This window comes from Castor canadensis, chromosome 2, assembly GCF_047511655.1.
Source record: "Castor canadensis chromosome 2, mCasCan1.hap1v2, whole genome shotgun sequence".
NCBI lineage: Eukaryota > Metazoa > Chordata > Mammalia > Rodentia > Castoridae > Castor > Castor canadensis.
The window spans coordinates 188,471,350-188,484,488 of NC_133387.1; positions in this window are offsets into that span (position 1 = coordinate 188,471,350).

A 13,139-nucleotide genomic window follows, 5' to 3' on the forward strand; every position below is an offset into this window, starting at 1 on the left:
TGAATGTAGGACATCAGTTAAGGACTGGTACTAGGGAGTGATTGGCTGGTTGCCCTCTCCCGTGGGATTCCACACATGGCCATGCTATACTTTGTTCTTCTTCCAAGGTGCATAGGCAAAGGAGCTATTCCAGAGGACTGTGTTTGAAAGCACAGCAAGCTGCACTTATGGAATCCCATGTAGACGGAAATTAGAATTCTGAGGGTAACTTCTCTATGCATAACTTGGGGGTCAGGAAGTCTAATTTGGAGCAATCAGAGGTGAAACAGGCTCCACTGGGCCCCTCTCAGCTGCATCTTTGGGAAAATTGATGTTTGCATTTTAATTCTCTCTTAACATATCATTGACCCCATGGTTGCCCTTTCAACTGAGACAAGAACCAGGACAAGGATTGTAGGAGGAAAAAGAACTCTCTTTGAGGGTCCTGTCCTTTGCTCAGTGAAAAATGACTATCAGAAGCTGATGAATCAATAAAGACAATTTAAGCCCTTTTCTTGGAGCCTGTGTGACTTACAGGAAAGGAATAGTGTAGCACCCGGGTGGTGCCACAGACCCCTTGCTCCTTCCCCTCTCTGCAATTATAGCAAATGTGCCTAATGCACTAAAAGCCAATGAATCTTGTCGACTGATGGTGGTATGAGGGAAGGCAAGAGGAGAGATGTCGGATGCTGGCAGATGCCCTGTTAACCTTGGTTTTAATTAGGCTTTAGTGAATAACAAACAAAATAATCCTTCATTTGTGACAGCCAACCATGGTGACTAAAAGGCCCATAGTTGGTTGTTGCAAGTGAGCACTATGGCTGCTGTACTCAGGAAAGGGTCAAGACTCTACTCGACCACTGGTAGATGGGACTTTGTCAAAACTGGAGCCCAGGTGTAACACCTGTCCTATCTGTTCCTTACACTAGGTTGGGAATCCTGTGGGGCTTGGAGTTATTAGCATTTATCACAAAGTGAAAATCACAGCAATCTTTTTCAGACTATGAATTGAATACTGATGATCTTAAAATTCAATCAGAAATGACCCAAAATAACTGGCCTGTATTTATCAAACTGTCAAGGTCAAGAAACATAAGGGAGGACAAAGGAACTGTTCCAGATTCAAGGAGACAGAGACTTCATGGGATCCAGGGTTTTCTCTTCCCATATACAGTACTGTGAGAATAATGTCAGAATTTGAATAAAATCTGTAAATTAGTTAATAGTATTATTACAGTGTTAATTTCTTAATTTTTATTATTGTGCTATGATTATGTAAACGAATTCCTTATTTTTAGGAAACACACACTGAAGTGTTGAGAGATAAAGTGGCACATGCTTTTACACTCAAATCGTTCAGAAAAAAAATCTCTCTTGTCTACACTTCTCTCTGTCTACCTATCTGTCTCTCCCTATTGCTGTCTTCCATCTATCACCTCTCTCTTTCTCATCTATTGATCTATCTGTTGAAAGCAAATGCAGTAACACCCCAAGTGTGGGATTTGGGTGAAGCCCACACGGGAATTCTTTGTACTATACATCCTTTCTCTAAATCTGAAATAATGACTAAGTAAAAAGCTGGAAAAAAATCCAATTAGTAAAGCGATTACAGCAATGGAGCGATATGTTTCAGGTTCCTTTCCTTCCCCTGTTTCCAAATGAGCCTCTCTATCCACATCGTGGCTGGGTTTATGATTTAAACCTCTGAATACACAGGGAGTTGGGGGCCTCATTGCATTTCTCTAGATGATGAGGTTTCTTACGTGATGAGATTATGTGGGGAGATTTGCCCAGGGAACCAGTGAAAAATGAAGGGATTTAGTCAGATGATCATCAAGCTCCTTTCCAAACCATCATTCTGTGACCTTCTGATCCTATGAAGTAGAAAATAAAATCTTGTAATAGTCTGTGGCCTTTCAAACAACTTGAAACATCCCTCTTGCCCTGCTTTGCTGCTATTCCCTAGTACCACACAGAGTGAGGTAACTGGCTATTCCTTCCTGCTGCCCTGGGGTAGGCTCCACTTGCTTTGGAAGTTCAAGGTGAAATGCTCCAAGATTGTTGTCCGGCACCCAGCGAGGTCCTTCTCTCAGGTAATCCCTGCTGCATGACACTGACCTAGCAGACTTTCCTGAGGGCTCCTCTGGACTGAGAGTGTGTGCATACAAGTTAAGATGCAAAGGCTTTGCACAGATATCCAACGTGTCTCCACATACATAAGATGTACACACAGATTTTTTGCAGCTCCAATCTTTAAAATTATAATTCCAGAAAAAATTTAAAAATATGTCCTATTAACTTTAAAAATGTAAAAACATTTAAAAATTGTCATCAACTCTGAATTAAAGACCAAATAGCTCCCAAGAAGGCAGTGACAGGGCTGGTGGAGTGACTCAAGTGGTAGAGTGCCTGCCTGACAAGTGTAAAGCCCTAAGTTCAAACCCCAGTACCACCAAAAGCAAAATAAAAGAACGCAGTGGCACCTTTGTCAATGCTAAGCAAGGTGACTTGGGACGTATCTTGAGACGAGTACAGAGCCACCAGTTAAGGACTGACTCTCCTTGTTGAGACAGGAGCTGAGAAGCATATTCTTGCTTGGGAAAGGTGAGGTGGCCACAAGGGATGACACATGACACATGTAGTTTTCTTGTTTGTGCCTATGCGTCAGGTAATTACAGCTGACATTGCTAGCTGTCTACCAAGACCCCTTCATTATCAGAATTCCAGCTTCATTGAGATGTCAGTGTTCTGAAGCTTGCAATGCTCATATGATCCAGTTTTGGTGGAAAAGATTTAAAGAGAAATTTCAGGGAAAGTTGTTTTTCCCAATTAAAATAAAGACTCAGCTGGCCCCAACATTTCTTCCTTGGAAAGTGGCTGCCATGTCTGGAAAGTTGAGCAGCTATTATTGTAGCTACAAGGATGAGAGGTTGGTGGAGCAGGTGTTTGGAGGATTTAGGGGCTGCTTCAAACAGCCCCTGGAAATCTAATTGTATGAGAAAAATAAATTCCTGTGGTGAGGCTCTTATCACATGCCCCTGAATGCAGTCCCTCACCAAGACTCCAACCCTAACAGTTACACAGTCCCTTGTGATTCCACACTTGGGACTACCCCTCTGCTCTGGTGACATTATGTTTACCAGTTGTCGTAGCTCATTCTGACTGCTATAATAGAATACCTTAGTCTGGGGTAATTTACAAACAAGAGAAATTTATTCCTAACAGTTCTGGAGGCTATGTCCAAGATCAAGGTAACAGCTGATTTGGTGTCTGAGAAGGGCTTGATTCTAAAAGATGATGCCTACTCTGAATCCCCACATGGTAGAAGGAGCAAAAGGGTGGGTCCACTTCTCTCATAGAGAGAACTAATCTCATTACAGTGGGGCCCTCATGACCCAATCATCTACCAAAGGTTTTTCTGCTTCTTAATACCATCACCTAGGGAGTTCAGTTTCAATATGTGAATTTTTTTGAATGGGTAGATCACAAGTATTCAGATCATAGCACATGTCTACACTGGTTCAGAGATGGGTCCAAAACTTAAACCAGTATTATCTAAAAAAGTCAAGTATTATGTACAGAATAAATTTCTTTACCTGTGGACGTGGAGTTATGATAGTACAAAAAAGTCTGAAATTGTGGCAACCACACTGTAGTGGGGAGAAAACCTGCTGAGAGTGAAATCACATTTGAGAGCATAAATCCAAGCTGAGGAGAAGACTGGATACTTATAACATCACTTGTGCCCCTGAATCAAACTCTGCCTGAAGCCAGTCCTAACTTTGGATTTTCTAATTAAGCAGGATGGTACCTTTTTCTTTGTTAAGCTAGTTAGGGTTTCATTGATTCAGACAATACAGAGACCCACTGAGGGGGAATTCTTGATAGCAGCTCTCTTGGAAAGACCTCATGGCTAATGGATTAGGTTATGCTTCCTAGAAACAGGGGAGCTTAGTTTCAGAAGAGCTGCAGTCTGTGTCTATGTTGTTCTTCAGCCCAGTTGAACACACATTTTGATCTTTGACCCACTGAGAATGGTTTTGTCAGTTCTAAAAATGAGGCTCATCGTGGAGAAAAACAGGGACCTCTTTTCTTTGGATTGGGGGAGGGTGATGCAGGCTAATGGAATGCCCTGTGGTAAGTTATCTTTGCTCATCTTTCAGGAAGTACAATCACCAGGGACAATACTCACTTTCATAAAATTGTCTCTGACACCATCTTAATTCCACAAATTACTGTCAACCAGAGCTGCAAGGAGTTATTTTTAAACTCAATCTACTTGGCAGGCCAGGGGGCAGGCTTTCAGAGGAGAACTCATAAATGGCCCCAAAACTTCCAACGTGAAATACCTGGCACTTTTTATGTAGCTGTAACCCAAGGCAAGGAGGAAAGACTCTGCCTGAGCAGTGGGGGTTACCGTAGGGCTCAGAGGACCAAGGAAAAGCCCAGATCCTTGTGGACCCAGGTCTTTCCTCACTTAGTGTGTTCTTATTTCCTGGAGCTGGGACGAGAGCACTTGAGAGAACATGATGAATTGGCCATACAGAAGACGAGAGGCACAGTGTCCAGCGAGGCATGCTGGGGTGGGCTCTAATGTACTACACTTGTGCCCTCTTTGTAAACCATCCCCAAGAACATCATGTACTTCAGAGTAATTCAGTCTCTCTTCTGACCTCACCAGGCCTTAAGTTCATGGCCTCCTAGCTCAGCCCTGAGTCCTAGGAAGCCACATGTGTCCCAATGGCAATTATGGCTTTCATTGCTTCCATTGGTGTTTGAGGCAGCAGAGGCAGCCTTCCCTTTTGCCCCTCCATTCTATATTCAGTCAGAGACCACATACTCTTGCCCAAGTTGAAAAGACCAATCTTCTAGAACTATCTACATGACTTTCCTTCTCTCAGGCCTTGCTTGGACTTTACCTTTCCCCATCCTCTTTTAGCCCTCTTTCTTCTCCACCTGCCACCAAAAGGGCAGCAGAAGGAAAACCTCCAACACTCTGGTACCCAACAGATGAACTGCAGTAGTCCAACAGCACAAATGCTTCCTCATCTAACCAACCCTGCTCTTTCTTCCCAATTCTTCCTCCTCTCTCTCCACTACCTTTTTTTAGGGGGCAAGGGGGTGGTCCTGGGGATGGGTCTTGTCTTATTAGGCAAACTCTCTACCACTTGATCTATAACCCCAAGTCCTTTTTCTTTTAGTTCATTTTCAGATAAGGTCTCATGCTTTTGCCCAGGGCTGGCTTTGGACCATGATTCTCCTCCCTCTACCTCCTGAGTAGCTGAGATTACAGGCATGAACCACCATGCTTGGTCCTCTCTCTGCATTCTTCTCAGACTTTCTTTCTCATTTAAACACAGACACATTGTCTTATACAAATTTAGCCAGGCGTTGCTTACATATAGCTATGAAGTGAGGGCTCCTGCCAAGCTGCCTCTAAACTTACCCGAAACCCTTTAAAGCTATGCCATGGAGCCATCAGTAAGGCTCTAATTTAATCTTCATTGTGAAGATGATGCCCCCAACAGGATAGCTAGGGAGCTGAGGCTCAGAGATGGCAGGACATTTGCCTGGGCTACCCAGCTTGTGACAGAGCTGGTTTCTTTGACTTTGAAGTCAGCATCCCCAGCATTCTCTCCCCTGTGCCAGCCTGTGTCTCCCTAGAAACTATGTGCCCAAAGCAAACAGTCCTTTGGGGGTTATGCAGCAGTGTGGGTGGAATTAGGGACACTACTAGGTGTTCCCTCCCCCTGGCTCTCTTAGCCACTGCCAGCTATGTAGGAGGGATGGTAGTTACCTTGGTACTCCCCCAACCTCCCTTCTTTTCAAAAACAGAGAGTTTTAGTGCCTTTGTCTCTGACCCCAGGCCACAGCTGGAGAAGAACACAAGTGAAATAGCTTGTGGCCCTGAAAACCTCTGGCTGCCTTCCTGGGGTTGAGTCATGTCTCAGCTTCAGGAAAGTGCCATTAATTTGGTGCAAGAAATGAACAAATACAAGTACAGTGTGGCGCAGAACTCCCAGAATGGACTGAGAACTTTCAGGGTTATATCCACAAGTGTGGGCTGAAAGCAAAGATTATGGGAGGTGTTGATGGTCCCCGAGCTTGAATATGTTCCTTTGGAGCAATTATGAGATAGCTCAGCAGCTCTCTGGGATATGTGGTTTGTTTTTTTAAATGTCTTTTGCTGGATAAGGAAGGGGTTTTCTTCAAATAACACCTTTTTCAAATTACAATAAATTTGTGCCGATGTGACCAAGGCTTAGGCTCTGTGGTCATTAACCCCAAGATGTGACCTGGAGTCCTGAGGATGGGGGTGCCTTTGCTTTTTCACTAGAGGGTTAGCGAGTGGGAACAGCTCCCCTATCTGCACTAGGGACATGCATGTGGTGGTGGTGAGTCCAGAAAGTGATTGTGATCCTGCTTAAGTGTGGAGGGGAAGCCATGGCTCATCAGGTCAGACATTTGTGCCCAAGCCAGAGACAACCGGTGTCAAGGGTGGTAGGACATTTGGACAGTGATGAAACCAACCCAATGGGAGCCTGCCTCTGGCTTCAAGTGGACCATGTCCTACATCTGCCACTATCCTGAGTGCTCATAACTGGTGTGAAACCAATAGCTGCTCAGGGCCTGTGAGGCTGAAGCTGTGTTGTATGGCCTCTTAGTTTGTTTTCACTAACCTCCATTCCCCACCCATGCTAGAAGGGTAACCTGATTCCTCCCTGTGGCCTCAGGGGGAGTATAAACCCACACTCCACTCCAACAGGGACAGAGGGAAAATGACTGATCTCTCTAGACTGAAGTTCCTCCTTACTGACCCAAGACACAGACAACTTTTCTCCTTCTTTTCCCTCCAACCTCCTTCTCCTTTGTGTAGTTTAATAGCTGGAGATGCCTATCCACCTCCTAAGGGAGCCATCTCTAAATCATTACTGTCCCTTGGTGGGCCATAGAAGGCCTGTGAGCCCAGGTCCTAGGCAAACCTTCCAGATACCTGTCATCCAGCTTCCAGCAAGAGCCCACCTGAGGCATTGATAGGCTAAGCAGATCAGTTGCATACACTACTCCAGTCTGGTACTCATGGACCTGGCCCTGCAGTTGCCAGGTAAAATCCACATCTATCATCATGAGCAGAAAGCCCAGAGCAAGGCAGATTTGGACCCTGAGCTACAGGGAGTGCTAGGCTCCAGCTGCCTGGCTCCCACCTGATCCCAGGGTTCCAGGGTTGAGTGTGTGTGTGTTGCCTTCCCCCCACTCAGCAGGCAGAGCTGGCCACCTTCCAAAGAGTCTCAGTCTTGGAATCCAAGCCCTTCTCCTCCCCTTCCTCTCCTACATCCCAGAGGGCTCCGATCAAAGCAAGAAGAGAAGTGAATGGGTTTCATGGAAGCACAGTTGTGCAGAAAGATTGGAAGAGAGGCATGGTTAGTTTACCTGTCAAAACCTAGAAAGTTTCCAGAAATGACTGAGCTAGGGGAATTGACCCAACTTCCTGGCCTTCTGCCAGTTTGAGGAAGTCTAGGCAGAATGGGGCTGCAGCCTGCCTGCTGGAACACAAGACTTCAGCAGACGCTCTCTGTTCCAGGGCATCTCTCCCAATTCCAACGATCCCCAAAGGGTCCAGGTCCACCTGTGAAAGCATGAAGCCCACACTCTGTCTGAGCCAGGGGCTATTGGTCCTCCTCCTGCTCACCAGTAAGGGGTGACATGTGCTGTCTGGTTGAACATGAGATGGGGAGAAGGATATTGATAAAAGGCCTGGAAGTCCTTAAAGGGTAAAAAGCATAGAAAGCCAGACAAATCTGTGTTCAAGTCTTGGCATCTGACGATTTTGGGTGAGTTACTTAACTGGACCAAGCCTGCTTTCCTTGTTTGTTAAGGAAGAGCAATATTATCTACCCTTGGGACATTTGCTGTAAGTGAGGTCGTCCATGCAAATTGCTGGCTGTCATGTCTGGCACAAAATTAGAACTTTAAAAAAAAATCACCAGTTTCAACTAGTTCTTAAAGGATTCTGAATTTTAGAAGCACACTTTAAACGTCCAAGAATTCTATTGTTGAAAGTGTACTTGAACCCTATGCTACCCCATATATCAGGAAGCTTTGGAGGCAGAAGAAATCTTTAATCGTACCTCTCTTTCCCTCCCAAATGGTTCTTAACTACGTCTACATTGTCCTGAATGCCTCACCTAGACTATACTTAAACCCCTCAATGATATGATGTTCTTTAATTCATTCTCCCCTCCTCCATCCACTGAATAGTTACGGATCACCAACTGCTCACTGTATGATCAGGTGATAAAGACATGCCTGTGAGAACAGGACCTACATGGGTTTCATCCCTGTGAGTCTATGAGGGAAAGAAAAATACTAAGTGTGTGATAGCACGAATATTTAATTACCACTAAATAATAGCTGGGAGTGCCCACAATCTAAACAAATTCAGCTAAATCCTCAAACCACTTTCTGCTGTCCCCAGGATTCTAGGGGGCAGTGGAGCGACAGGTTGTTTCAGGTTCTCATGGTCTTGGGAGACAGAGTCCTGTTTCCTCAGTTCATGGAGCACCGAACTCTTCTGTGTGTACCCTTGCTGTTCCACACTGTCACACCCAGGTGTGACATTCGGCCCCATCCTCAATTTCTACCCTGCTTATGAAAGGCAATTTGAGGTTTGTTAGACCTAACTGGATGTTTTTGTGAGAAGGAGATATCACAATAAGGGTTCATATCATAGCAATCCAAACAACTTAAATTATATGCTAAGTACCCCTTTTCTTAAAACATCCTTCACCCTACTGGAAATCTTACTTAATATGGGTCACGGCCTCACAGAACCTGGCCTACTCCTCCTAAGACTCTCTTCTTGTTTTAGAGAAATATGAATTTTTCTCATTTTTTATGAGAAGAGTTTTGCTATTTATTTGTCAATTGCATAGGCTACTGCTAACCCCTGAAGACCTCATCTTCTATGTGAAACTGATTACCAGGGTATTTTCTTAAGCAAAGAACTTTCCACCTAAGTACAGAGTGCTGTCAGTAATTAACACATTTTTGACCCTGGTCATACAATGGAAAAGTGCAGGTTTCATGGGGTGGGGATGCCTGCCTTAATTTAAAGGGTTAAAGAAGATGAAGGATAAGCAGCCAGAAGAAGTTAGCCAGAAGAAGGTGGGAAGGAAAGATAGAGAACTCAAAAGGCCAATGAGGCTGCACCACAGAGAGGGAGGGGCGATGGGGATGAAGATGAAAGTGGAGAAAGATGTGGGACATCACTTCCTCCCCAGCACATCCATCTCATCTCAGAAAGCTCCCCAGTGCTGAACTGAAATCTGTCTACCTGTCACTTCCAGCCCTCGGTCTCAGCTCTGCTCCCTGAGGCTGACTAGAAGGATGACATAGCTGGACAGTTCTCTCACCCTCTTCCTGGCAGAGGAAATTCCCAGTGTTAACACTCTTCTAAAAAAAAATTCTTGAAATAGAGCCTCCCAATAATGTGTTAGCCAGCTATCCCTTTCTTGTGACCTGCCTTCAGTGCGAAAACTCACAGAAACAAGCAGCCTTGGATGTCTCCTTCTTTTTCTGCGCCAGGTCTGTTTAGATAGGAGTACCTGGACGAGAACAGGGGCCTACGAAATGGCTTAGTCTCTGGTTGGCAGCTTTGATTACAATAAAATGTTTGCCTTCAGGCTTTTCAAGGCATGTAAATGCTCTTGGTTTCTTAAAATCTAGACTGCCTGGTCTATACTGAGCCGTGGTGTGCTTCAGAAAGAATGAGACACCCCCCCTTGGGGCCAACTCAGAGTTTGGGGCCACCTTGGAGTTCACTTAGGCTCCTTTGTGCAAACTGCACGCCAAGTACAGCAGCTCTGTGTAAAGCAAGCCATGAGCTCAGTCAAGAACAGGAGTCACTGGCCTCAGTTGTGAGGAAACTGAGGCTGCAGTTGACACAGAGATGGAAAGAAGCTTCTGAAGCCATGCTTTGTCATCTAGAAAATGTGGATAGAAATTTGTGTCACTGAGGGCTTCTGCATTGGTTGAATGAGAGACTGGATAGAAAGCTACTATGCCTAAAGCTGCCACAAGGCAGATGTTCATTGACTGTTGGCCCCCAGCCCAAGGCATAGGGGACACCATGTGGAGGGGGGTGAGGCATGTGTTCAAGTGCTAGGGCTGCTGAGAAACAGTGCGGCTCCTTCTCTTTCCAGGGACTCACACTTGGTGACTAGAGAGGCTGGGGGACAGCCGTCTTGGTGGAGAGGAAGCTATCCCTGAGATCGATATAGTGACATACTGTGGAGGATGGAGGACCATGACATGGCTCCTAAAAAAAAAAAACTCTGTCATGGAGTTCTTTCAGTGATGTACTTCAGAATAAGAAGGAGACAAAGTGGCTGAGAAGGTCCAGAAGGCTGAGACAGGAAGATGGGGGTATGTCAGATGGGACACTAAGGTCACCTAAAAGTATACCACTCTTGTTTACTGATGTCCTTATGATGGTTTGTCACTTAGATAGGCTTCTTTGAAATTTATGCTTACTTACTATCATTTTTATTATGCAATTAATCACTGGAGGGAGAGGGAAAAGGGAGTGTCTTGGATACTTCTATTTCATTTGCTTAATGGAGCGCTCAGAGCAGGAGAGAGGAAGATCCCTGATCATTTATTTTGGTAATTGGAGTTGTGTTTGAGAGTTTCTGACAGTGTCATCCAGTCTCTCTGGGCAGGGAGACTGACTGTCTTTATCTTGGTGCCCGTGAACGGATCCAGACATGCCTTCAAAGCCGTGCTGTCTCCTGGGAGAGCAGATAACAGTGTCGATAGGAGGAGGAGGGTGAGGAAGACGGCAGAAGCACCCTTGCAAAGCCTGTCAGGCCTTGGAAGAGAATTAAATCTTATTTCCCTCAGTAATCCAGAGTGTTGGTCTCTGGACTGTGGCAGGGGTTTCAGATGTTAATTCCAATTCTTTCTGCCTATAGCTGGATTCGCTTTCTACCCTGGGCTTGTGAACTTGGATTGACTTGCATGGTTGCTTGCATCTGTTCTCAGCACAAGGCTTGAGGGAGGAGGGTCTGCTTGGCTATCCATTGCTGGCAGTGAGATCATATTTCTTATTCAAGTGAGAGACTGAATAGAAGAGCACTAGAAGAGCACTGGCTAACCAGGGTTCTAATACTGATTCTTCAAGAGGTAGGACCCAAACTAGGCTCAGTGCCTCACACCAGTAATCCTAGTTACCTGGGAGGTGGAAATCAGGAGGATCATGGTTCAAGGCCAGCCTGGGGAAAACAGTTCACAAGACCTCATTTCAACCAGTAAAAGCTGGGTGTGGTGGTATGTGCCTGTCACCCTAGTTATGTGGGAAGCTTAAATAGGCTGGTCCAGGCCAGCCAGGCATAAACACAAGACCCTATTTGAAAAATAACTAAAGCAAAAAGGGCTAGGGCTATGGCTCAAGGGCAGAGCACCTGCCTCACAAGCACAAGGCCCTGAGTTCAAACCCCAGTACTGGCAAAAAAAGAAAAAGATAGCGGTCGGATGTTAGAAAGTTTTGGGGAATCTTGGCTGCTAGAGCAGTGAGAGGCAGTGGTGCACAGTGGTTAAGAGGGTGGACTCTAGAGCCCAGTGTGCTGATATGCACTTGCTATGTGACGTTGGGCATATCATTTATCTCTGGGTAGCAGTTTCCTCATCCACAAAATGGAAAGCATAATGGTACCTATTGCACAGGAATGTCATGAGAATTAATAGTACTAAAATATTAATATAGATCAGCAGATATTAACATTATAAAATTGTAAATTAATATTAATATGTTACACATTATTATATTAAATAATATGTATATACATTAAATAACATGTATATATGTACATATGGATTAAATACTGTTGTCCCTTGGTATTCAAGGGGAATTGGTTTAGGACTCCCATGGATACCAAAATCCATTGATGCTCAAGTTTTTTATATAAAATGGCATTGTTTTTGAAAATAACCCACATATTTCATCCTGTATACATTAAGTCATCTCTAGATTGCTTATAATACCTAGTGTAATGTACACACCATGTAAACAGTCGTTACACCATATTGTTTAGGGAATATGGACAAGAAAAAGTCTGTACATGTTCAGAACAGATGCAAATTTTTCCCTAATATTTTGGTTCTCCAGATGACCAAATCCACAGATGTGGAATCCATGGATATGGAGGCCTCAGAGCAGTGCCTGGCATACAATTCTATCTGGTGCTACTGATTTGGCTGTTTCTATAAAATGGAGATTTGGTAGCTCCAACTATACAGAATTGTCACCACGATTAAGTGAGGTGTGGCTTACAGGGTTTGTACTACCTGGTGAACAGTGAGCCTCAGTAAATCCAAGCAGCTTTTGATGCTCTGTCACCAATGGAAGCAGCATGGATGCCTGGGTCAGGGTCCAGACAGCAGGGCGATCCCAGCAGGGAGACAGCCTGCCTATCGCCTCTCTTAATGGGAAGGAGGGCTGAGCCTGGTGACATCATGACTGCTTTGCAGAGAGATGCAGCCCATCTACTAAGCCGACTCCAGGGCTGGCTGAGCGTCCCTTGTCTTATCGACCCAGGGAGGCGTCAGACTGAGGGGGCTGTTTTCTTCATGGAAGAAAAATGCCTGTGCCTCTGAATCCTGCTGTGTGAGACACAGGAGGAGTGGGCAAGAGTGGGCACAGGGCCAGGGAAGTAGGAGGAAGAAGGACTGTGTGGGAGGAGTGGAGAGATGGCAGAGCTCCCACCGCTGGAGACAGTGCACCCTGTCTGGAGGTTTGCTAGGTGCTGGCTCTCTGCCCGGTGCTTGCTCTTAAATACAGCATGCATGTGGCTCAGCTGGCAACCTCCCTCATGCACAGAAGATCCACTCTCAGAATGGTCCTGGCAGTGTCATATGTGAGGCCTAGTACTCTGTATGTCCTGGGGTTGAAGGTATGGGTCAATATCTGCATAGGCTAGGAGCTTGTTAGCTCATTCTACTGAGGAAGCCAGACCTTCATGGGTGATGAACATGCAGACCTGAGTTGAGGTCTCAGAGGCACCATGCCTTTGCTTTGGGGATGGACTGTCCTTTCTGCAGCTGATATCAGCAAGCCTCCCATAGAGCTATTCCCCTATTACCTAAGAGCTACTTTATTCTGC